Consider the following 26,632-nt stretch of genomic DNA (forward strand, 5'->3'; position numbering starts at 1 on the left):
TAAAGAATGCTTGATCCAAATAGTGGCTGCCTCAAATGCTCCATTTCCAATTCTTCACCTTAGTGAGCATGGCAGAGAGGCATTGTGTGATCAAGCATTAGACATGCGTAGGAACATAGGAACAGGAGCAAGCCATTTAGCCCCTCGAGCCTGTTCCGCCATTCAATGAGATCATGGCTGCTCTGCGACCTAACTCCATATACCCGCCTTTGCCCCACATCCCTTAATACCTTTGGTTAACAAAAATCTATTAATCTCAGATTGAAAATTAACAATTGATCTAGCATCAATTGCCGTTTGTGAAAGAGAGTTTTAAACTTGTACTACCCTGTGTGTGTGAGTGTTTCCTAATTTCACTACCGAAAGGTCTGGCTCTAATTTTTAAGACTATGCCCCCGAGTTCTAGATTGCCCAACCAGCAGAAATAGTCTCGATCTACCCTATGTGTTTCCCTTAATATCTTAAATTTCGATCAAAGCACTCCATAACCATCTAAATTTGAGGGAATGCAACCCTAGTTTGTGTAATCTCTCCTCACAATTTAACCATTGGAATCCGGGTAACAGACCAGAGGACCCTAGATTTGATTCGAGGTCTGTGCTGTTAGCTACTCTCGTCGGCCCACTGCAATTGGGCTTAGCTGCCTGGGGCTACAAAGAGGAAGAGTCAAGCAAGATGCCCACTGTTGGCTCCTATACAGTGACCATTGCTGGAAAAGGCACAAGTAGACAGACTGGTCTCTGATGTTCTCCACAATTGAACACCCACTGCTGACACCCACTGTCTAAGTTCACAAACGAAGAATGGTCATTCGACAAACAGTATTAAGGGATGGCTGGCTGACACTGTGGAACAAGAGTCAGTGGCTTTCAGAGGAAGAAGAAAAGGTGAGAATATTAGAACAGAGTTAAGTAGGTACAACCCTCAGGCAAAAGTCATCCATCTTCTATTAGCTACATTGCCAATTAGCATAATCATTTTTAAGAACAATTAATGGCTATTAATTGAAAATCACATTTTTAATCTTTGGAAGTGCTATCCCTGATCATATTCTGAAGGGGATTGACAGGGTAGATGCAGGGAGGATGTTTCCTCTGGCTGGGGAGTCTAGAACCAGGGATCACAGTCTCAGAATAAGGGGTAGGCCATTTAATACTGAGATGAAGAGGAATTTCTTCAGAGGGTGGTGAATCTTTGGAATTCTCTACCCCAGATGGGTGCAGATGCTGAGTCGTTGAGTATATTCAAGGCTGCGCTGGATAGATTTTTGGACTCTCGGGGAAATCGAGGGATCTGAAGTGGAAAGTGGAGTTGAGGTCAAAGATCAGCCATGATCTTATTGAATGGCGGAGTAGGCTCAGGGGACCGTATGGCATACTCCTGCTCCTAATTCTTATGCTTTTATGATCATATTATTCAATATAGCAAAGACAAAATAAGGAAAGATTTCATGCTCAGGTTCCTGGCTGCACAAATGATCAGACAGGAAGTAACAATACTTACTTCGACATTCTCAAATCTTCTTCCAACAGAGTGGTCACAGCCTGGGAAAATACCATCTCAGCAAGCAATGGTCACAGCACTGTACCTCCACGATACGTTGCTAGGAACTGTCAGGATACCATATTACAGGCAGACAACCTTACAGCTCTGAAACAAAAAAAGATACCTTTTAGTACAGAGTACCATGGAGATGGTTTCCCTGAAGTCAAGACATTTATCATGTTCAAAGTATTTTATTCAATGAACGGGTTTGGCAATAGATTGAGTCATTTTAAAGCTTTCTGCAGTAGTACAGAATGTTAATATTTAGACAATGCTATTTCTGCAAGCATCACTAACTGGTATCATCGGCATTCTATTTGTTCCTTGGCTCTCTATCCCGAGAGGTATCCGCACAGCTGTGCAGGATTGCCTTTTCATCATTTCAATATGCAGATACCCCAAGACTGCCCACCAACATGGCTGTCAAAATTCATTTGGGTTGAATTCTGATGTAAACTGCTTGTGTGAAAGTGGGCAGAGGCACTGCAAAAACTGTAAACATCTAAATGAAAAAAATGAGCTAATTTTCTAATGATATGCCAGCCCGGGGGCTTAATTGCACCAAGTGGTCAGCGGCTATAAACCAGCAGATTTCACCGAAACCCAGTGACATGTACCGATTTACGACAGCTGTGACTGCGAGCTGGAAATACAGCACAAGGTTTTTGAAGCTACTTTATGGCATTATTTAAAATGTCATATCATTTATGAGTTACAGAATAGAAAAAACCTAAACAGGTCAGGCACGTCAATGCATGGGTTAACACGCTCATTTATTTGCTCACGCTGCTCGAATGCACGTTAAATGTACAGTTAACCCTTGCTACAATGTGCAATGGTGGAGAGGCTGAGGAAGCCATGCATTGTAGTGAGGGGCACAGTAAATTGACATTCCTTTTCATCACACTGAACAGCATGGTGGAAACAGTAGGGAAATATTTCTAAACACATTGAGGCAGGAGGAAAAGAATGAAGTCAGTGGCCAGAGGAAGCTTTTCAAGGCATAACAAGGGAGAAGGGACGCAGCAGGTTAGCTGGAAGGAGGGGCGGGGGGGTGGGGGGGGGGGGGGGGGGAGGCTAGCGAGAGGAGCAGGGGACAGGAGCGAAAAGCAGTTTTCTAGCCATGTCTCGGATTGTGTAGAGACAGAGAACCTTTCAGCATTTATTTAAACAAGTCTTTTGAGGTGGATAAAAAGGTGAAATAATGACTGAAAACCACAATTAAAATATTTCTCCCCCACCTACCCTCGCATCCGCCAAAAGAGAGACGGCAGAGGCTGGGGATGGACTGTTGTTCAAATCATGCATTCAGAATTAGGCCTCTGCCATTGATCAATGACAGACAGAGATGAATAGAAGTTCCAATTGGCTGATCTGATCAACATGCACAAAGGAGGCACATTGAGAAAGTGTGAGGGGGCTTTAACAGAATTAACATGAATCACAGACACGTCATTTGTTGCAGGTTTTTTTTTGGAAGCGTTTAAACCACAATTATAAGCATGCTACAAAAAGAATTAGAGTGAAGTCGCTTAAAATGTTAAAAAAAAAACACAAACAACTCCACAAATTGCTGCAGGAATCATTAAATAAAGAGAATCGGGGCATGGATTTAATGCGTGTTCTCGGGGAGAGAAAAAAACCTTGCATCATGACAGCTCCACCGCTGCGAAACCTTAACACTAACTCTCTGGAATAATTGGTTTCAAAAACTGCACTTCATATTCATCGATGCTTTAAAATTGCAGTGCAGTCCTCAAGTGCTAATGGAATTTAAAATTTTTTTGTTTAACAAACACATACCCTGCAAGGAGTGTAGCTAAGATTGTAAAACCCTGATTTGGAAGGTGGGGCATTCTATCTTTCCACTGACACACAAGCATATTGAAGTTGAATTACATCTTTACACTGGAACAGGCCGAGCACCAAGTGTTAAACTGACCCATCTCACCTGTTCCAAAAGGATTCAGGACTGTCAATTTGTCACAGGCAAAGGTCAACGCCAGTGGAAATCTAGATAAACACGCGTGCTGATCCAACCTAAATATTCCAGCAGAGCCTTTTCATTTACTCCGATCTGGGACAACATAATCATATCTATCTTTTCTCATTCTCGCGCACACATTTTTCATTGCATTTTTCTTATTCTCAGCATGCAACCTCTGCTAATTTGTGCTATGCAAGTCCCATGCTACCTCCTTAACTACCATGCCGAGATTTCTCAATGTCTTTCAAAAATAAAATGACAATTTAAATCTAAATGAGAACATTGTGGCCAACAGGTTACTAATCAGTATTGGATGATGATTATAGGATTCCCCCAAACACCCCCATATCACATTTCTTTTCACCGAAAGGCACTGGCTCTCCCTGTATGGTTTCACAAGAACTAGCACTCTGGTACATTGCCCAAATACAAGCCTAGACAGCGAGTGTCAATATGCTATTTGTTCGTGGAGGAAAGCTAAGCTCGGGCTGGTTATTTTTCCCTTCGTGCCCACAGGGACAGGGAGTTACACTGCAGCATTCTGCATAGATCAGCTAATACAAGACACATTTGATACTGAGCCATGCATAGCAGACGGTCCCAGGTTTGATTCCCAACCACCTGGTGCATTTAACCACTCTCGCCCCTCCCTGAAACCACCATCTCCTTCCCAGGGTATCACAGGGACCAAGCCCCCCTCCAGTACCTTATTCTATATATTCTGAGCGTAGCAAGCAGTGACAGACTATTGTGTCAGCTGTGGCTCAGTGGGTAGCCTCTGAGTCAGAAGGTTGTGGGTTCAAGTCCCACTCCACAGACTTGAGTACATAAATCTCGGCTGACTTCAGTGCAGTGATGAGGGAGTGCTGCACTGTGGGAGGTGTCGTCTTTCGGATGAGACATTAAACCGAGGCCCCATCTGCTCTTGGGTGGATATAAAAGATCCTGTGACACTATTTCAAAGAAGAGCAGGGGAGTTATCTGCAGTGTCCTGGCCAATATTTATCCCGCCATCAACAGAACAAAAACAGATTATCTGGTCATTATCATATTGCTATTTGTGAGAGCTTGCTGTGCGCATGTTGGCTGCCGCGTTTCCCACATTACACAAGTGACCACACTTCAAAAGTACTTCATTGGCTGTAAAGCGCTTTGAAACACCCGGTGGTCGTGAAAGGCGCTATATAAATGCAAGTCTTTCTTCTTTTTCTTTATTGGTTCATTGGGAGGGGAAGGGACTAGGCCCACACTGTATTGTTGGACAAGAGCAAGTACACACATTCAGCAGGGATGACTAGATAGTGGTCAGATGCAGAAATCTTGTTAACTGTTCCTTTCTTGATTCAGGAGCTCTGAAGCCAATATGAGCACCTCACACAAAAATGCAGCAGAGTAGGGTTTGAACGTGGAAATTACCTGGTCTGTACGGTTCAGCTAAATGTCAGCCATGGCTCAGTGGGTAGCACACTCGCCTGTAGGTCACAAGGTTGTGGGTTCAAGTCCCACTCCACAGACGTGAGCACTAAAATCTAGGCTGACACTCCAGTGCAGTTCTGAGGGGGTGCTGTACCGTCGGAGATGCTGCCCTTAAGCTGCGATGTTAACCGAGAGAGAGCAGACGGGGCCTCGGTTTGAGTGTAGAAGATCCCGTGGCACTATTTCAAAGAAGGAGTTAACCCCGGTGTCCTGGCCAATATTTATCCCTCAATCAACATCACAAAAACAGATTATCTGGTCATTGTCACATTGCTGTTTGTGGGAGCTTGCTGTGTGCAAATTGGCTGCCGCATTTCCCACATGACAACAGTGACTGCATTTCAAAAGTACTTCATTGGCTGTAAAGCACTTTGGGATGTCCGAAGGTTGTGAAAGGTGCTATGTAAATGCAAGTCTTTGTTTTAATTCTTGTTGTTGTGCAGGTCAAGGTCGGACAGAGCTTCTGCAGGTCGCCAGCTTTGTAAGAAAAGAAGAACTTGCATTTACCTTGTGCTTTTCAGGACCACAGCATGTCCCGAAGGACTTCACAGCCAAGAAGTATTTTTGACGTGTAATTACTGTTGCAATGGGAGACACTGCGGCTAATCTGCACACAGCAAGATCCCACACACATTCGATAAAAGGACAAGCTAATCTGTTTTAGCAATGCTGGCTGAGGGATAAATGGTGACTAGTACATGGGGTGAACTCCCCTGCTGTTCCAATGGCGCCGTGGAACTTTTTATGTCCAACTAAGGGCAAAAGAGACTTTGTCATCATGTCATATCCAAAAGGCAGCACCTCCGACAGTACAGCACCCTCGCAGTATGGCACTGGAGTGTCAGCCTAGATTATGTGCTCAAGTCTCTGGAGTGAGGCTAGGACACTCCCCTCTGAGTCAGAAGGGAGTGTTCCACAACTGAGCCATGGCTGTCACGGAGTCGGCCAGGACTGCTGGCATTTTAACTGGGGGTTGGTACTGGCGGCTCCATACAGCTGCTTGAAATGTTTCATTTTAGATTCCAGAAGGCTCGCATCAGTGAGACAATTCCCAGTGTTTATTAAATCCAGCTGGCTTATCCCAGCAGCACTCATAAAGCCAGGAGGAACTGAGCTACAACTGCTTAGGAGGAACAATTTGCCGCTGAAATAATGGAGCCACAGTTTGGATGCCAGACTCCTAGAATCCAAATTTAAACAGCACCCACATGAAAGTAGCTGACAAGAATCAAGTCATTCAAAGCAGAATTACACAGCTCCAAAAAGTATGCGTATTCCCCTGAACACGGCATATCTCTGACCAACGTTCCTGCAGTGATGTGGAGAGCCCGCCCAGGCCACCCGCCAGCTTTACAATAGGTATAACCGCGCTTCCTCGAAAAATTGAATGGGCCATGCAGCCAATTAAAGGGCTCGTGCACCAAAACAAATTAGAGGGAACGTTTTTCCTGACAATATTTAGTGGGCCTCCAAAGGTTTTGGATGAAAACCATCTCTTTCTAAATGAAATTTAGTATTGAAGAGCAATAATGTTGCCCGTTTTTCAGGCATTAACCGTCCGACTCCCACCATTCACCATAAACAGGCCACCTTTCCCCAGCTAATATCACTCTCTGCAAAAGCAAAATACCGCGGATGCTGGAATCAGAAATAAAAGCAGAAAATGCTGGAAATCTCAGCGGGTCCGGCAGGGTCTGTGGAGAGAAAAACAAGAGCTAACGTTTCAGGTCGATGACCTGTTCTGACGAAAGGTCATCGACCCGAAACGTTAACTGTTTTTCTCTCCACACATGCTGCTTGACCCGCTGAGATTTCCAGCATAACATCACTCTGTAACTGGCTGCTGGTAATAGGCATGCAAGTGAAATCAGGAATCTCAATCGAAAGAACTATAAGCGCCAAGCTACACCATCTCCATAGCTTACATTTATACTGTGCCCTTTAATGTAGAAATGCAAATGGAGAAAATGGACACCAGGCTCAGGAAAGACAGACTGGGACGGCGGCTTGATCAAGTGAGCTACGTTTTAAGAAGGGTCTTAAAGAAAGTGAAGGGGATGAAGAGGTGGAGAGATTTAAGGAGAGAAGTCCAGAGCATGGTGCCCAAGAGGCTGAAGGTACAGCCTCCAAATTTGGGGTGGTTTGTAGGGCTGGAGGAGTTTGCAGAGATAGAGAGGAGCAAGGTCATGGAGGGGCTAAAATACAAAGAAAGACTTCCATTTATATAGCGCCTTTCACGGAAGCTGAAGTTTACGGAAGGTAGAAACTGGGAGGCAGGTTCGGCAGGCATTGCAAAGTATTTACAGCACAGAAACAGGCCTTTTGGCCCGACAGGTCCCTGCCGATGGTAGTGCTCCACACGCGCCTGCTCCCACCCTCCCACGGGATCTTTTATGTCCAACTGAGGGCTGACGAGGCACTGGAACAGTCGACTCTAGAGGTGACAAAGGCACAGCCGAGGATTTCAGCAGCAGGCGGGCTGAGGTAACAGAGTTGGCTGATGTTACGGAGGTGAAAGTAGGTGGTGTTTGTGATGGAAAGGATTATGCTACCCACTCAAATGGTGCTGTACCACTAGGCTGCCTGTCTTCTGCAATTTAAAAAAAAATAAGCTTAGGATCATCAGAAAAAAGGTGAAAAACTAAATATTTCCTCAATTGGCAAATGCATCATGTGGTATGATACTGCACCAGACAAGGATAGTCCCAGGACAATCCCTCTCTGTGCTCAGTTAGTCGATTGTAGTTAGACAGACAGTGGGCCACTGTGCTGTATCTTTCTATTAGCCTCAGCTCCTGTGGGCTAAGGAGGCAAAATAAAAGGGGGTAAAAATTAAGATTTCCATTCCTGATTTTTATATAATGACTGTGACTGGAAAATGCTCATGTGCCGATCACATAATTCATGACAAGATTGGGTGCAGCGGTGACATCCCTCATGGTTGAATAGTCCTATAATATTCACACACAATGACCACTTGGCCAAAGTACAAGAAAGAAAAGTGCATTTATATAGTGCCTGCCGCGTCCTCAAGACGCCTCAAAGCGCTTTACAACCAAAGAAGTAGTACTTTTGTAGTGTAGTCACTGCTGTATTGTGGGAAACACGGCAGCCAATTTGCACACAGCAAGCTCCCACAAACAGCAACATGATAATGACCAGATAATCTGTTTTTGTTATGTTGATTGAGGGATAAATATTGGTTAGGACACCGGGGATAACTCCCCTGCTCTTCTTCGAAATAGTGCCGCAGGATCCTTTACATCCACCCGAGAGGGCAGACAGGGGGTCTCGGTTTAAGTTTAACGTCTCATCCGAAAGGTTGCCAGTACCCACAGGGCCATATGTTCAGGAAGGGTGGTTTGGCGGGGCAATTCTGGCACCTGCAGCTGGTACAAAGACCATGCAAGTATAAAGTTCCAAGTGGCAGAAAAGATACAGATGTAGTAAAGGACAAGAACATCCTCCCTCTCCTCTCCTCCCTTCCCCCCCCGCCCCCCCCCCCCCCCCCCCCCCCGTCCCAGGTTCACCTGCTGAGTGCAAGAGCTCAACTGGTGTGAGGCCAGCCTTAGTATCCTGGCAGCCTAGTCATTACCATGGTAACAGAGATACTGTATTTGCAACAACAAAAGCTCCTTTCTCTCGCGTGCTTGAGGGCCATGCATGCATTCTAAACACCACTCAGGAGGTACCACGCTGCGTTTGTAGTTTAAACAGCATAAACTCTGATCTCCTCACAATCAGCTTCTGCAACAGAGTCACCAAACCTTCTGCGCGGCAAACAGTCGATGTGGAGAATCTACTGGACATAAACTCCAGTGCCAAGGTGACTTACCAGTTACTGGTCCTAAAAATAATCCTCACATATAATCATTATCGAGCCAAAAAGCTTCGAACGCCCCCAAGAATGGAGAAGGATTTCATGTAATCAGTCGCAACACAAGAGCCCAGCTGAGGTTCCTGTGCCTATTTGCTACTCGGGGACCCGTGCTGAAAATGCACATATGGATGTTGGGTGAAGACAAGGGCAGGCTTCGCTCTGAAGGCTCTTGCATTCAGCTACGCTCCTTTTGACTCTCCTGAGGCTGGATGTGAATGCACCACACGATTGGTACTAGCCCTCGTCGACCACAGGGGCCCAGGATTCATCCGCAATCTATGCTGTATTAGCTGGTCCCAGCCAAGACAGCAGTTGGGGTGCTACAACTGGCCTCCAGATCATCTAGGGTTCCCATTCTTTACTGCTGTCCAATGACCCCCTTATGGAAAGTGTGTGGGGCATGTCAGGCGAAGAAGGGATCAGACTCAGTTACAATGCCCTACACAGTCAGAGCACTGCATGTCAGCTATAGCTCAGTGGGTAGCACCCTCGCCTCGGAGTCAGTAGGTCGTGGGTTCAAATCCCACTCGAGACTGGAGCACAAAAATCTCGGCTGACACTCCAGGGCCAGTACTGAGGGCTGCACAGTTGGAGGTGCCGTCTTTCGGATGAAACGTTAAACTGAGGCCATTGTCGGCTCTCTCAGATGGATGTAAAAGAAGCCATGGCACCATTTTGAAAAAGAGCAGGGCAGTTATTCCAGGTGTCGTGGCCAATATTTATTCCTCAAATTAACATCACTAAAAAACAGATTATCTGCTGTTTGTGGGAGCTTGCTGTGTGCAAAGTGTTGCGATTTCCTACATTACAACAGTGACTACACTTCAAAAAGTACTTCATTGGCTGTAAAGTGCTTTGAGACGTACTGTGGTCGTGAACGGTGCGATATAAATGCAAGCCTTTCTTTTATTCAGTCAAATAGCTTGCTGCATTAGATTCATACATAATGTCGACTTGGTGAGGTACTCAGGACAACCAGTGCCCATGGAATTATAACCCCAGCAAGAGCCGATGCCATAAGTGAGAAAAATTGGGAGAACCATGTTGTACAGCAGTTCAGCTGGATATGAGTTCACTGTTCAAACTGGCAATTGGGAATCAGAGCGAGCACTCGGTGCTCAGTCACGCCGATGAAGAATGCCACTTGAGTGAAATACTGAAGGACCATGACTGGTTGTGGAACTACTCCCCGTGATAAGCTGCATGTCTCAGGAAAGGAAGGATTAGCGTACAAAACTGGAAAGGAAAGAAACAGATTTTTAAAAAAACATTCGAGTTACATTATCGGAAAACTCAACTCTCATAAAAATCATAGAAAATTACGAGAGAAGGCTGCCACTGGGCCCATCGTATCCATGGCGGTGAAAAAAAGAGCTACCCAGCCTAATCCCACCTTCCAGCACTAGATCCGTAGCCCTGTGTGTCACAGCTCGAAGTACACATCCAAGTAAGTTTTAAATGTAATGAGGGTTTCTGCCTCTACCACCCTATCAGGCAGTGAGTTCCAGACCCCCACCACCCTCTAGGTGAAATAAATTTTCCTCAACTCCCCTCTAATCCTTCTACCAACTACTTTAAATCTATGCCCCCTGGTTATTGATCTCTCTGCTAAGGGAATTAGGTCCTTCCTATCCACTATCTAGGCCCCTCATAATTTTACACACCTCAGCCTCCTCTGTTCCAAAAAAAACAACCCCAGCCGATCCAATCTTTCCTCATAGCTAAAATTTTCCAGTCCTGGCAACATCCTCGTTTAATCTCTTCTCCATCCTCTCTAGTGCAATCACATCTTTCCTGTAATGTGGTGAGCAGAACTGTACACAGTACTCAAGCTGTGGCCTAACTAGTGTTGTATACAGTTCAAGAATAACTGCCCTGTTCTTACATTCTATGCCTCGGCTAATAAAGGAAAGCATTCCGTATGCCTTTTTAAACTATTGAACTGTCCTGCTACCTTTAAGGATCTGTGGACATGCACTCCAAGGTCCCTCTGTTCCTCCACACCTCTCGGTCTCCTCCCATTTATTGCGTATTATCTTGCCTTGTTGCCCCTCCCAAATGCATAAAAGGTTAAACTCGGATACAATTCTCAATGCAGGGCTGACATTGGGTTTTTTAATACAGAGTATTGCATTTGAACAAAATGAAGCTCACTGTTATTAATAAGCAGAGATCCACAAAGCCAGGACAATTGGCAAGATATAATTAGTGAGCTAATCTAGTTCTTATTTTCCTCCTCTCAATTTGCCGCTGTAAATGGTCACAAATTATGCTGACATGTTCAGGCTGATTACGGGATATAAGCACAACACTGAATTGCCCAATACTAGCAGACTGGATATTTGACCCAGATTGTGTCTTATTCACGCTTTACATATTACAGAACTACTTCAAAGAATAATCCTGGTGCAGTGGGGCAAATTCCTCAGCCCACAATACCCACTGAAGCAACGATCAATCAAATGGCAGGATTATGCTTGTGCAGTTGTTTGAAATTCACAACTCATAACTTCAGTTGTGGCCCCTGCTCCTTTCCCAGAGTGTAAACAGACCCAGCAACTGGGAGGCTCCAGATCTAGGGCTGCCGGGGAGAGGCAAGGGGCACTGAACACTTGGCTCAACTGCAGCCGGGGGGCGGGGGGGTGGAATAGCAGGGCATCCATCTCGAGACAGCGAAAAGCACCTCTTCAAAATGGAGAAATTATGGTATTATTTCAATAGCCTGCTAAAAGTCACTGCACTGGCTTCTCTGACGATGAAGACAACAGAGAAAAAAAAAAGGGAAGCATTGCCTCTAAAATACTCCATACACTCACTATTTAAAAACCCATTGCTCATTCTGTATCACAGTTGCCAAAATGGAGAAGTTAAGCGAAGAATTTGTCTAAAAATGGTAACACATTTGAATTTTTTTTTTTAAATCAGTCATTCTAAACAGAGATTTAATTGTGACAAGAAGCAAGATGTGAGAAAGCCTTGTGAGGATTTAAAAAGGGCCTGTGTTTTTCCCAGTAAAAACAGGGATTTTGAGAGAGAGAAAACCCCTAGCAAAAATGATTCACTCGCGAACAGAAATATCTAGCGAGTACACTTTTTCGGGTTATTCAGATCTTGGTGAAAGAAACACACTCTGGCTCGATTTTGTAATACTCAGCACTCACTGCTTCTCAATGGAAACTATGCATTGACGTCACGAACCCATTCACAAAATAACACCACAGCCTACTGTCCAAGACCTCTGCTTATTCTGCAAAACTACAGATTCCATGCACATAAACATCTCTAGAATACAGCCAGAGATCATCGCATATTAACAAGTCTTACTACAGTATACGCATCACCAAGCAAAACTCTGCAATCTGATAGCCGCCCCGTGAATGGCAGCAATCTGTGGAATCTGGCACCAGCCCACTTGACTGGCACGTACACCTGAATAGAATTAAATCCCTCGCTTTAGACTGCACCCTCACTGGGGACATTTTGCAATGCCTCAGCCGGATTATGACAGCACTCTGCTTTCTCTAAACACTCGAGAAGTGTAGGGCAAAGAAGATAACTAGCAAAACCAGTCTCACAGAAGCACAGTTCCTGCCCATCGATCATGCAGCAGCCATGGAGAAACATGAAGCCTGGAACCTTCCAGTCTCCCAATGGACGCATTCCATCTTTTTAAAATAATAATCAGATTCCTTGTGTGGAGTTAACTGACCCAAGCCAAGGCAGCAACGGGTGCACTACAATTAACGTACGGCCACTGGAATAAGGGGGGAGGGTTACTACATCAGCCAGGTCTCTTGATCCCAATCGTTAATTGTCTGAGTCTTGTTGTACCACCAAAATCCTGCAAATTCATCAGCAGGATGGGCACACCAACGTCAGCGTTCTCTCTCAGGCCAACATCCCCAGCATCGAGGCATTGACCACACTCGACCAGCTCCGGTGGGCGAGCCACATTGTCCGCATGCCCAATGCTAGATTCCCAAAACAAGCGCTCTATTCCAAGCTACGTCATGACAGGCGAGCCCCAGGAGGGCAGAGAAAACACTTCAAGGACACTCTCAAAGTGTAAAGCCTTCAGTTCAATCCTGGCAGGAACTCTCAATACACACATTGCAACGGCTGCAGTAATTATTGTAATCGCAGATAGTAAACAGGAACTGTTCTACATTATCTTTATTTCCATGACACTGTTTTTGAAAAAAAATGCAACATCCCCACCGACTCTTGGGAATTTCTGGCCCAAGACCGCTCAAAGTGGAGGAGGAGCATCCGAGGAGTCATCGAACACTTCAGAGTCTCTTCGCCGGGAGCACGCGGAAGCCAAGGACAAACAGCGGAAGAAGCGTACGACAAATCAAGCACCCCATCCACCCGTCCCTTCAACCATCGTCTGCCCCACCAGTGACAGAGACTGTAGATCCCGCACTGGTCTCATCAGCCACCTTAGAACTCATTTTAGTGTGGAAGCAAGTCATCCTCGACTCCAGGGGATTGCCTGAGAAGGTTGGATAGCGTGCACATCAGGCATAAACTGTTTGGGAGTTAGCTGTGATGCTCCCGACAGCTGAACAGCCACTTGAAACTCACCATCAAGGCTCACACATGAGGAATGTCCAACTGAACGATTCATTTGGCTGCAGACCACGGGAAACCAACTGCAACATGAATCAGTGCCGACAGGAAGGGAGAGGAGAAAAGGGGGAGGGACAAAAGATTGTTTTTTATATAAATAGTAATCTGGGCACTTTGGAAGGGATGCCAGTGGTGATGCTGTGAAATTCCATGAGATTAAACCCATACCAGAAAGTAGCACATATATTGCACTGGAAAGGGTGCAGGGGAGATTTACAAGAATGTTGCCTGGACTGTAGAATTTTGGCGACGAGGAAAGATTGGAAATCTGGGTCCGTTTTCTTTGGAACAGAGGAGGCTGAGGGGAGACCCGATTGAGGTGCATAAAATTATGAGGGGCCTGGACAGAGTGGATAGAAGGGACCCGGTTCCCTTGGCAGAGGGGTCAACAACCAGGGGACATAGATTTAAAGTAATTGGGGGGAGGTGTAGAGGAGATAGGGGGGGAAATTTCTTCACCCAGAGGGTGGTGGGAGTCTGGAACTCACTGCCTGAAAGGGTGGTAGAGGCAGAAACCCTCACCACATTTTTTTTTTTAAAAAGTGCTTGGATGTGCACTTAAAGTACCGTAACCTACAGGGTTATGGACCAAGAGCTGAAAAGTGGGATTAGGTTGGAAAGCTCTTGGTTTGCCGGAGCGGACACGATGGGCCAAAATGGCCTCCTTCCGTAAATTTCTGAGATTCTATGATATACTAGAAGTTCTTATTTGTGTGCCAGCCGTTGGTTCAGTTGGCACAAAAATCTAGGCTGACATGCCAATGCAATACTGAGGGAGTGCTGCAATGTTGGAAATGCCTTCTTTCAGATGAGACAAAGCTGAGCCCCCCCCCCCCCCACCGTCTGCTCTCTCAAGTGGATGTAAACGCTATTTCGAATAAGATCGGGGGAGTTATCCCCGGTGTCCTCGCCAATACTTATCCCTAAATCAACATCACTTAAAAAATAGATTATTTGATCATTATCACATTACTGTGTGGGCTGCTGTATTTCCTACATTACAACAGAGATTACACTCCAAAAGTACTTAATTGCCTGTAAAGCACTTTGAGATGTCCGGTGGTCATGAAAGGCGCTATAGAAATGCAAGACTTTCTTCATTCTTTCTATTTACACTATGGTCGTAAATTCCCACCTGTCTGGCTTGCAGCCACTGCAGAGAAGAATTGCATGTAGATACACTCTCAAGAAAACAGCTTAATTTTTGCCAACAGTAAAAAGAAATCCATGTCCCAGAGAGGTTTGGTAAACCAGCCAGGGTTTGCAACACAAGGGTTAACACAAAGCAGATGAGAATCAGCAGCTGATTTTAGGGGCTGGGGGCATGGGGGGGGGGGGCGGAGAAAGTCAGCGTGTAGGTGAAGGAGGTAATCGAACACTGCACCAGGCACAAAATGTCCGAGGGCAACCCAGGGGGAAGAGAACAGCATTCAGTTAAGGTCAGGAAGGTGATCCTTACTGAACTGCAACTATGAACAGCAGTTAATGCTCTCAGCCAGCCAGTAACTTCCGACTAAACGCATTGCTCATGTCTCCCTCCCTGGAACTTGCTGTCTAAATATGTCTTAATGTACTTGACAAAATCTAGGGTTGGACAGGGTCTAGATCATTGCATGTTGCCGAGAGATGGGTTATATGCAGTTAAAATTAAATTGTTTCCTTGGGGGGGGGAAAAAAAACAATGGAATATCTCAAGGTAAAGCTATAGACATGGCATTTTGACAACCCATTCAAAAAAAAATTATACGTCTCACAAATATACCAAATTTTCAAAACATATACTGCATCAAGATGAGCTTTAGATCAAAAATTTTTTCAAAGCAAACATTTACAGGTGCAGCACACCCAATCTAATAAAGATGCAGTTCCTGTGTAAAACCACTTATGACATTAGACATGCAGCGCAGCTCGAGAGAAGATGTGAATACTGATCAACGGCAGAGCTTGCATGGAAGATGGATTATCTACTAAATCTCCACACTAATCAGAATTAAGAGGCTGCATTTTATCAGGGTAGACGGGCCTAGTACTGGAACATCATCGTCCAAGAAATGGGAATGTAGATGAATTTAAAATAACATTTAAACATATGCTTTTATTCTGTGTACTGCTCAGGTCAAGTTCATCCGGGAGACTATTTATACTGTAGCTGTACGTTATAAGATTATGAAAGTAGAGCCCACTGATGTCACATCATTATAGTTAACACAGAGGAATAACAAAGCGGACTTTGTCAATCTACCATTATATACACAAAATTACATAACCAGGTAGACGCTCTGCAGCTTGTTCCTTCACAGTAATCCACTGTAGATTCAAAGAAAACTCAGGTCAACAGAAGGGCAAGAACTTTCAAAAGTTCATGCAACTAAAAATACAGCAACAAGAGAGACTGACTCTCACATGGTAGCAGGGGAAAAACAAACATATCCACATAGTGTTTTCTTTCTGAAACATGACATTGGCCTACACATTCCATGGTGGGAGCTGGCTCCTTTCTGGAGGTCCAGGCATCAGCACACTTTCACTTTGCTAACACTGCTTTTGAGAAGTAATAAAGACTTGCTTTTATATGGTGTCTTTCACGACCACCGGACGTAGCAAGGCGCTTTACAGCCAATGAAGTACTTTTTGAACTGTCATCAGTTATAATGTAGAAAACGCGGCAGCCAATTTGTGAACAGCAAGCTCCCAAAAACAGAAATGTGATAATGACCAGAGAAACTGTTTTTTTGTTATGTTGATTGAGGGATAAATACTGGCCAGGACACTAGGGATAACTCCCCGGTTCTTTTTCGAAATAGTGCCACAGGATCTTTTACGTCCACTTGAGAGAGCAGACGAGGCCTCGTGTTAATGTCGCTCCCGAAAGACGGTTCCTCCGACAGTGCAGCACTCCTCAGCAATGCACTGGAGTGTCAGCCTAGATTTTTGTGCTCGAGTCTCTTACAATCAATAATGTGCTAAGAAGTATGAAGATGAATATGAAGAGCCGATAATGTAACAACTGGGCAATAAATCAGTTCGAAATATTAGTACCAAAGACTAACATCACAGCTTTTTATAATGGGAAATCCCATTATGCCAAGGCAGCTAAATGATTGACGATTGGAAGTAGAAACCCTGCGGATGTGCATTCAATGATACCTGCTGGAAATATGTATGTGAATGGCTGTGATGTTCCCCTCATGATATGCACAGTCAAGGCTCACAACTGAAGGATGGTCTGAGGGTCGAGGTACTGGAGGGTACCCGGCATCCATTGCAGCAAGCCCTCAGGAGGGCAGAAGGGTAAAAACAACTGGATAGACTTGAACCAGAAGAAAAATAGCAGGGTACAGGATCAAAGACTTTACAGCCATTCGGCCCAACTGGTCCACACCAGCCAATTGCCAGATGACTTCTAGTCAAATTTATGAAAATAAAATACAAACGTAAACAGCAGTGCTGCAAGATTTTTTTTTAAATCAAGCATGAAAGGGAAGACATAAATAACTGGATGCATTAATCCAGACAGCTGGATTACAGAGCTAAGCGGTGCATAGTAAACTTTGTAAAATCAACCCATGCAATACATTCCCCTGTGGCTTAGTGGATAGCAACAACAACAACTTGTATTTATACAGCGTCTTTAATGCAGTAAAATGTCCCAAGGCGCATCACAGGAGGGTTATAAGACAAAATTTGACACCGAGCCTCACAGGATGATATTGGGGCAGATGGTCAAAGAGGTAGGTTTTAAGGAGCGTCTTAAAGGAGGAGAAAGGTGGAGAGGTTTAGGGAGGGAACTCCAGAGCTTAGGCAATGGCTGAGCGATTATAAATCAGGGATGCTCAAAAGGGAAGAATTAGAGAAGCGCAGATATCTTGGGGCCCGATTTTGGGGAGGCGGGGGGAGCGAGGAGATTACAGAGATAGGAGGGATTTGAAAACAAGGAAGAGAATTTTAAAATCGAGCCAATGCAGGTCAGCGAGCACAGGGGTAAATGGGTGAACGGAACTTGGTGCGAGAATGGCCACGATATGGTAATGTGGTCATGCAAAGATTGATCCCAGGTCGATGCTAATTTAGCCGATTTCAACTGGTGCAACTATTACAGGAATTTAATGCAGTAATATTGAAGTTACTGCCCTCAGGGAAATGGGCTGAATATTAGCCAGGATTGCCACTCCTGGGCAGTGCCCATGTGGAAACCAGTTGTCAACAGTCCTTGTCTAGGGCTGGGATCACACATGAGGAACGGATGTTGGACGAGAATACGCAGGGCTGTCAGCATCGACAAACCATATCCCAGCATGATTCACTGGCTTTAAGATTAAATAGTCAAGAGAAAAATACATTCATTCTGTTTCAGTTTTCACATGCTGAATGCCAAAACTTGTCAAATTTCTCAGTTTATAAACTTTCTGAACCCCGCAAGACAATTTATATTGCATTGCTGTCAAACATCAGGAATACATAAACAATTTTCAAATGTCTGAAAATATATAAACATGTTCTAAATCAGTGTCAGTTTTCAAAGTAGCTTCATACTAAGTACTTCATGAAGTTTCCCTAACTTTTGCCAGGCATACATTTGAAGATTCATTAGATCATGGAGAGTGAGGGGGTCAAAGGACAAGAGGGAGGGGACGTCAAAGGGCAAGAGGGAGGAGGTCATAGGGCAAGAGGGAGGAAAGATCCCAAATCTTTCGAGCATTACATAGTGAAAATGTAAAAAAATCTTGACCATTTTCTCCCCTCCCGCTGGGGGTTGACTAATTGAGGTTTGTTCCCATGGTGGCTGTTCACCCTCCTGTACCTTGCACAAGTGACAAGGCCGATGGTCGGAGTCAGTAGAGTGGGGGAGGGAAATCACAGCCGATTTCCTCAGTCACTGCCCATACATACATATTCAGAGTTCCCTGGATAGCAATTTGGGGGTTGGAGATTTGGGGGGGGGGGGGGGGCGGAAAAGAGTACGTGGCGATGGAGTGTAGAAATCATTTACATGTTTCTGAAGAAAAACATGTCCATTTTGTTAAAAATTTATATATTTCAAGGCGAGTTGACTGTCGCAGAATTTCCTAGCATTTAACAGCAGATTATCTCTCGATACCCTGCAATACAGAGCTCACAATCCGAATGGCATCACTCAGGTAACAGTAACGTGGGGCAAGGAATAACATCTTCCCCACAAAGAAACAAATTCACAACAGATATCGGAAGCATAAACAGAAAATTCGAGATTAGCAGACTCGGAAAGGATAACCATCAAGTGTCGATTGTCGATTGACTTGCGACAGCTTTCTGACAGTTTCAGATTTTCAGCGTTTATTGTTATTCCCCCTCTTTGATCTCGATGGGTACATGGAAGGGATTTCAAGGTTAAAATCTAATCTTCGGGGCTCACGTGACGGTTATAAACCACTCGATCTTTATTCTTGAGATTTCCGATATCAACTGAGTGCTTCAGGTAGATAACAGCCGTGTAATCATTGCCAGATAGCCGGCATTCTCCTTATAAATTTGTTCTGAACTAATTTTCTATTTGACAAATGTGTAAGTGTTGTAAAGACTTCCTGATTTTGCTCCACAGCATTAATGCTGATCTTTGTTGCCAGGGTAAATATACTGGTCAATTTTGTTTGAAAAAGACACAAACATCACCGACTAAACATTTTCTGATAACACATTAGAGCCCATTGTTAAGTATGTAACAGCAATAAATTCCATCCAGGGTTACAGATTAAGGACACTTCCTTCTGTAGTACCAAATAATAAGAAAAGAATTGCATTTGTTTAGTGCCTTTCACAGCATCAGGACATCCCAAAGCGCTTTATAAGCAATTTGCACAACAAGCTCCCACAAACAGCAATGTGATAATGACCAGATCATCTGTTTTTATTATGTTGATTGAGGGACAAACATTGGAGAGAACACCAGGGATAATTCCCTTGCTCTTCTTCAAAATAGTGGAATCTTTTACATCCACGAGAGCGCGGATGGGGCCTCGGTTTAACATCTCATCGGAAAGACGGCACCTCCTACAGCGCAGCACTCCCTCAGTTTTTGTGCTCCAGTCCCTGGAGTAGGACTTGAACCCACAACCTTCTGACTCAGAGGCAAGGGTGTGACCTACTGAGCCACGGCTGACACAGCTGAGAATAATAATCCCACTACAGAGCTGCTTTTGCAAGTGGCTTTTTACACTATAGTTTTGGACTCTTGCTCCAGCTATACAGCAAGGTGGTTTCAATAACGGGAGCTGCTCACTAAACACATCCAGCATCAACCGAGTATTCCAACTAGAGCCCCTGAAACAGTTTTGGCGAACTTGCCGATGTCTTGTGCATGTGTATGCAACTTTATATCTTTAACCTTTTTTTTAAACAAAACTTGGCCAATCTTATGTCATTGTATAGAAGAACCAAAGTGCTGCTGAGTGCTTCAAATATCATTCCAATTGTTGGTCTAACACACTCGTATGTTGCAGCTCATTCAATCCAGTCGTTGGATCAGACATGAAAGATAACGAGCGCAGTGTGTATTTTTATACCACAAAAAAAAGTGGGTCTCATTTAAAAACTGTTTAAATTATATGTAGTGGAAGAATGTAAACCAAATCGTATGCTGATTAAGTCATGTCATTTTTTTTTGTTAAAAACAACACAACTTGTATTAGTGTGTTCCACGTCACAGCTATCCTGGGAAGAAGTTCGGCACGACGGGGAGTACAGGATTTTCCTTTACTCATTCCTCAAGCACTAAATCTCCTGATAAGAAAAAGCTGTTCTGGTTATAAACAAGTGTGATTGTGTTTTTTTCCTCTTTCCCCCAGCTGCAGCACAACCCCAGTGATCGAAGGTGACCTCGCACCCTTTTGTCCTGTGGACTGCCCCATTAATCAGCCATTTAACGATGGATAGTCACACAACAAAAGCCTCAGAATGTGTTAATAGCCTATTCATGAAAGGTGAGAATAAGCTGACGTGCCATCTTACTTCAATAGCACATATGGTTGCGGCTGCTGGATTTTCCTAATGTGTCGCCTGTCAGCTCCCCAAATAGTTCAAAAATAATAATTAGTGCGCTGGATTTTGCACGCTCGTCAAGTAAAAGCAGCTCCAGATTTTTTTTTAATGTGTAAGCGAGGACTGTACAACACTCCCTCAGGAGGCATCATCATCTGAAACTATTTCTAATCGTAGGTTTAGCATGCACCTAATCCTGCTAGTTTCTGCTGACTCCATTCTGTCTCTTGGCCAGAAATAATACAGAGCCCGTCATGTCACTCACTATACCACTCACTGGCACTGCTTCCTCAGCCTGCCCAGATTCAAAATGGCAACCCCAGACAGGGTAATGCAATCACTTCATTTACATTTCAGGGTATTTTACATTCCACTGACGATTAAGTCACATCAATTCGTTATGAAAAAGGGTACTGAGAAACATTGATGTGCGCCAAGTATTAGATGAGCCAACCAGTCGATAACCGAACAAAAATTACTCTCAAGCTAAAGTGATAACGTCTGTGCGATTCAAGTTTGCTCAGACAGATATTAGCATCGCTGACCTCTGAAAAACTGCAGCTGAAAATGGAATGTTTTGTTCCACAAGGCCTACCCGTCAGACGGTGAGAATGCCAGAATACACAGCAGTTCACCCCTCGTCACAACTACACAAGTCCTGTGGCTTCACAGATTGACACAGGCTTGAAGAATTTTTTTTAAACTTAGGCTGCTACTTCTGTGCTGAGAAATTATCTGCCATCAGACTGCCCTAGACACAACATGGATAGGGTCAGATATGCAAACTTCGAACAATTTCACAATAGGACGAATTGCTCCCTATGGTTTTACCTCAGGAAAACAAAAGACACATTAACGGTTGATGGGGAGCTCCCTTGTGTAGGATCAGATGGGGTGTTTCTCGCCTTTTACCCCCACTTATTAGCCATTCTTCATATTACAAAACGTTAGCACAGATATCTTGGAACTGCATAAATCGGGAGACAACTGACGCAAATCAAGATGGTTTCACTCAAAGAAAATGTGGTCATTTAATGAGGAACTGGCACCAACATTTCAACAGCAGCAGTGAAGGGGACCATCGTGGGATGGATTTCCTCAGGAAAACACCCAACTACCCTCTGATGGTACAACGGAGCTGATCTCTGCTGTTGCAGAGTAACCCACATTTACACTGGAGATTTTGCACCGGTATAAGTTTCCAAGCCTCTAATGTAGACCCTTGGATTAACCTATGCCAGTGTAAAACTAGCATAAAAATGGATTTCTTTGAAGCTCGACTCCCTACCCTGAACAGAGGAGCAGCTGCGTACATGTCCTACTGATACAAATCACTGTTTTCCTGATTTTCTTTCCACCCGTGCAAGGATTTAAATGCTGCTGCCGTTCTAAGCGAGCATTACTACCCTGCTTTGTGCTGCGGCGCAAGCAGGGTGCACCAGTTTATTCTGGGCCATACCTTAAGAAATTTAGAAAGGCAGCAGCTGCTGATTCCAGTATAAACAGGGCATGTGGAAAAAGAAACGCACTTGTGTTTAAGCCAGTTATTTCTTTTTTTAAACTTGTCCTGGAAGAGGACAATGGCCAACTTAAAAGAGCATGAAAGCTGGAAATCCAAAATAATAAGAGACGGCACGGGTAATAGAAAACACGAGGGGGAGCGAAAGAGAAAGAGAGAGAGAGAGAGAGAGAGACAATGAATATCACAGTTTCAGATGGGACCCTTTGGCTGGTATCTCCATCATTTTCGATTTAGAATTTTATGAATTCAATCTCTGGGAGACAACACATGGCACTTTCAGAATGTGCGGCTTTCTCTGGTGGTGCGTTCCTCTTTCTGCGCACTTGAAGCAAGCAACCAAAAAAAAAAAGAGTTCTTTGTTTTAAAAGGAGCACTCCGAGATGCATCTGTACAATGGTTTTATCCTCAAGTATCTGCCTGAAAAACACACACCCCATCTACAAGTTTATTTTCCTCATCTTCCACCCCTCCCCCCCTCCCCCGCTATTTTACTGAGAGCAGGAAACAGCAGGGGACGGGAGGGGGGCGGTGGGCAAAGGGGAGTCGAGGCTAATCGAGCGAAATGTCGCATTTGAGTTCCTATTCTCAGTGCTGCGGTAAAGAGGCAGGCCTCAATTGGAAGGACAAGCATCGTGCGATTTCTTTTTCAATTTGCTTTTCTTTGACAAACAAAGAAAAAGATACTTCATGATAGGGTTAGGCCCTGACATCCCTTCAAATCTGCAATTGTCATGTCAAATTCGCATTTATATCCAGTGACAATCAGCATTTTTAGCGAAAAATACTTCTTTCTCTTTCCATGGCTCTCGCTGTGTAGGAAAATAACTCCAGTCTATTCATGCCGCAGAGTAAGCTAATTAAGTTGTTGCTGATTGCTTAAATTACCTCAGAAATTATACTGTACATCCCCTTTTCATTTTCTTTCTCGTACGTTTTCCTTTCCTAAAAGGTACACCACTCACGGGAGTGCTGTCCCACAAGCACACACAACCTGCTGGTATTTCATCCAACTCATCATTCTTCATATGTAATTTGGATATTGGGTGCCACCGAGCTATTCAACTAAGGGTGCCATCACAGCCAAAGCAACCCTTTGTCCACACATCCATACTTTCCAACAGGAGTCACTGGATAGTGGAGAGAGAATCTTGGTTAATTTCCACCTCCTCCCTAGAGAAGCTGAGGCCAATTATAACACCCACACCACACTATAATCCTGTGCCACTACATCATGCCAAAATTCTACTGACTCAATGCACTGATGTGTCACAAGATTAAAAGATATGCAAAATAAATTTGAATAAAGCATCAACAGTTTAGTTCCCCCAGTGGCTTGTCCCAAGTTTTCCAAAGACGACACACTGACCAGGAAAGTTCCAGTCTCCAGCTTGGCTTGGCTGTAGCCTCTTGCCTCGGAGTCTGAAGATCGTGGGCTCAAGCCTCAGTCCAGGGACATAATCTATACTGACAATTCAGTGTAGTACTGAGCGTTAAATTGAGGCATCGCCTATTTGTTCAAATGGGCGTAAAGGATCCCATTGCACTGCCCTGGCGTACATTTATCCTCAAATCTATACCTCCAAAAAACAAGATTAAATATCTCTCTCATTGCTGAAGGTGCTGCACGCACATTTGCCTACAATACAACAGTGACCACACTTCATTGCCGGTGAATTGTTTTTGAAGCACGTTGGGACACCCAGAGGTCATGAGCGGCACTAAATAAATGCAAGTACTTTCTTTTACCTTTTATACAGATCCTCGAAGGCATCACCAACTAATTCCATGTTCATCTCCCACCACTCCACGTTTTGAGTACCAAGACATCAATGACATCCTGTGACTGCTAATATGGAGCATTATTCTTCCATTTCTTCTCCGCTGGCTTCAACACAATTGACCATTCCTACCTCCTTCATTACATCTCTCTGTGATGAACCTCAATGACAATACCCAACCTCATTCCTACCCATCCCAGTGCAGTCAGTTCATCTCTTCCAGTGGCTCCTCCTCCTGTGCCCACGCAGTTACCTCCGGAATGGCCCATGGCTCCATCCCTAGATACACATCTACTTCTTTCCAACACATTGCCCCTTGGCAACAGCTTCTATATGTAACTGAACACCATCCAACGCCACTTGCCTGCTTCTGCCCTCGATTCCATGATCACTATCATGTTGTCCAATTGCCTGTCTGGCATCAAGTATTTGATGAACCAGAACTTTTGCCAACTCCAACATCAACAAGATCAAAGCTGTCTTGTGTGACTTCAGAAAATTCGCACCTCAGCCACTGATTCTACCTCCATTCCAGATGCCCAATCAGACAAAACTCGCAAGTGCCTGTTTGACCCCGCGTGAAGCTTCAAATCCCACATCTCGTCCATCGCCAAAACTGCTCACTTCCCACCTCCAGAACATCGCTAGCCTCAACTGCACGGTTCCTGAAACCTTCATCGCCTCAACACTCGATTTCTCCAGTACACTCCTTACCAGCCTTCGCACCTCTGCCCTAAACCAATTCATCCACAATTCTGCACCCCATATTGTTCCCATACATCAACCTCCACTGGCTCAATGTCCCGCAGTACATTCAAAATCCCCATTTTCATGTTCAAACACTCCACGGCCACATTCCAATATGCAACCTTCTCCATCCCCATGTTCCACCGTACACCCCTGACCACGGTTTTCTGTTTATCCCCCTTCCTTCTACATTTTTCAATAGCCTCCTCAAAATTTACTTCCAACAATCCTTTCGCTCACCTCCGGACCTCCTTCCGGTTTAGTGTCCAATACGCTCCTGTGAACTGCCTTAGGACATAGAGTTATATTGTATTGAAAGGAATACTTGATATCTGCATATTCTTCTCCCTACCAACTACTCCAGTAAAATACATTATGCTGCTGCCATTTGCAAATGTATACAAGGGGATTTTGAATGTGCTGGGGGACATTGAGCCAGTGGATCGATGTATGGGAATAATATGGGATGCAGAATTGTGGATGAATTGGTTTAGGGCAGAGTTGAGAAGGCTGGCAAGGAGAGTTCAGAAGAAATCATGTCTTGAGGTGATGAAGTCACTGCAAAATTAGTTAGGAGTGAGCAGGTTACCACTGAATACAAAGTGCATTTCAAGATCATCTGCTTTTACAACACTCCTCAATTCTGCTCCAAACAGCACCGAGGGGGAAGTGTGTAATCCTGTGCAATAGAGAAGAATGTATGATAGCCCTACCTGTGAATGACAGGTCCGTGCTGGGTTAGCTGATCACCGCAGAGGTGGAAGACAAGCCCTTACCACTGGGCTAGTTATTATAGCATCCCTGGGCTGAAGTTGCCGAGGCCAACTGCAGTATTGCTAGCCCTGGGGCACTGCAATCACTGTCCAATGGTTCCAGCTGGGAAGCACACAGGTGGGCGGTGTCAGACACTCAGCCAAGATGCCTCTGAACGATCGATTGGCCTTCCAGCATTCACTGCCTCAACTCAGTTGAAGAATGGCCACTTGAATGAGGTAGCAGAGCACGGCTGAAAACCAAAAAGCTCAGCACGAGTCAGACCTTCAGACAAAGTGTGAAGAGGCACACACAAGAATATCCAAAACCTTTGCGCTTCAGGACGTGTCACTGTTCTATCATCACAATTTCTTTGGCTCATTTTTCACAGCATTCACTAAGTTGGTACATATGCTGCACATGGACACTTACTCGCTAAGATCCCATATTTTAACAACGCATTGTGAGCTGAATTGAACAGTGGCACAATGTGCAATTTATCGACTGTTCCAACCAGGAATAGGAGAGTAGAAAACTCGAGCTATCCACCCACTGTTACAGAAGAAGAACTTGCACTATTACAACAGCAATACAAAAATGCGCTAGAATTACAGGAAAGCCTACCAGCAGACTTAACACACTACAGGGATATAGTAGGTTACCAACATCTTGCTGCAATTTAAAGTTCCGAAAGGAAGAGGCTCCAGAAATTCAAATGCAACTTGAAACATAAAATACATTACTATCAATCTATAGACTGTACAGTACAAAAGTCAGAGATTAGAGGACTTCAGATCTGATCCCTGGTCATTTCTGAGTTAATTGATCTGAGCTGGGTCCTACAAATGGGCCCCGACACCCAGCATGGGAACAGAAGGCGTTCGCTAGCTCTGATTGTTAGCTGCTGAGCCTTGCTGAAAGTGTGTGCATGTGTTTGGGGGGACGGATGGGACAGAGAATTGAGTTCAGCAACAATGCCTTTTGTTTGGTGATATTCACTATCTAGGTTCACACATGAAGGCTGGCCACTTGTGTGAGGTACCAGCAACTACGGAATTAACTATCCACTAGCATGAGTCCAGAGAGGGGGGAGGGAAACGACAGGGAAAATAAAATCAGCTGGAATGTTTCACAGCAACCCTGTGCCACACCATCTTACTGTGCTAACATGTCGGAAGTCACTGAGCGGTAGGACGTTTCCTATCCCCAACCTCAGCTGGACAGTCAGTGAGGTCAGGAGTTTACCTACAGGAAGGGGAAAAAGTCAGACTTGCATTTATTATAGCAATTTGCAGTTG

At 44.5% G+C, this 26,632-nt stretch overlaps 1 protein-coding gene across 3 annotated transcripts in view; it reads right to left on the minus strand.

The window, feature by feature from the left end:
• LOC139227943 (ubiquitin carboxyl-terminal hydrolase 49-like) overlaps positions 1-26,632 on the minus strand; it is a 65,070-nt gene that overhangs the window by 35,155 nt on the left and 3,283 nt on the right. For all 3 annotated transcript variants that reach the window (XM_070859101.1, XM_070859102.1, XM_070859100.1), the window contains one exon: positions 1,504-1,650. The gene's annotated coding sequence lies outside the window, so the exon portion shown is untranslated. The remainder of the gene's footprint in view (positions 1-1,503; positions 1,651-26,632) is intronic.

The sequence above is a fragment of the Pristiophorus japonicus genome, chromosome 17 (genome assembly GCF_044704955.1).
Source record: "Pristiophorus japonicus isolate sPriJap1 chromosome 17, sPriJap1.hap1, whole genome shotgun sequence".
Lineage (NCBI taxonomy): Eukaryota > Metazoa > Chordata > Chondrichthyes > Pristiophoridae > Pristiophorus > Pristiophorus japonicus.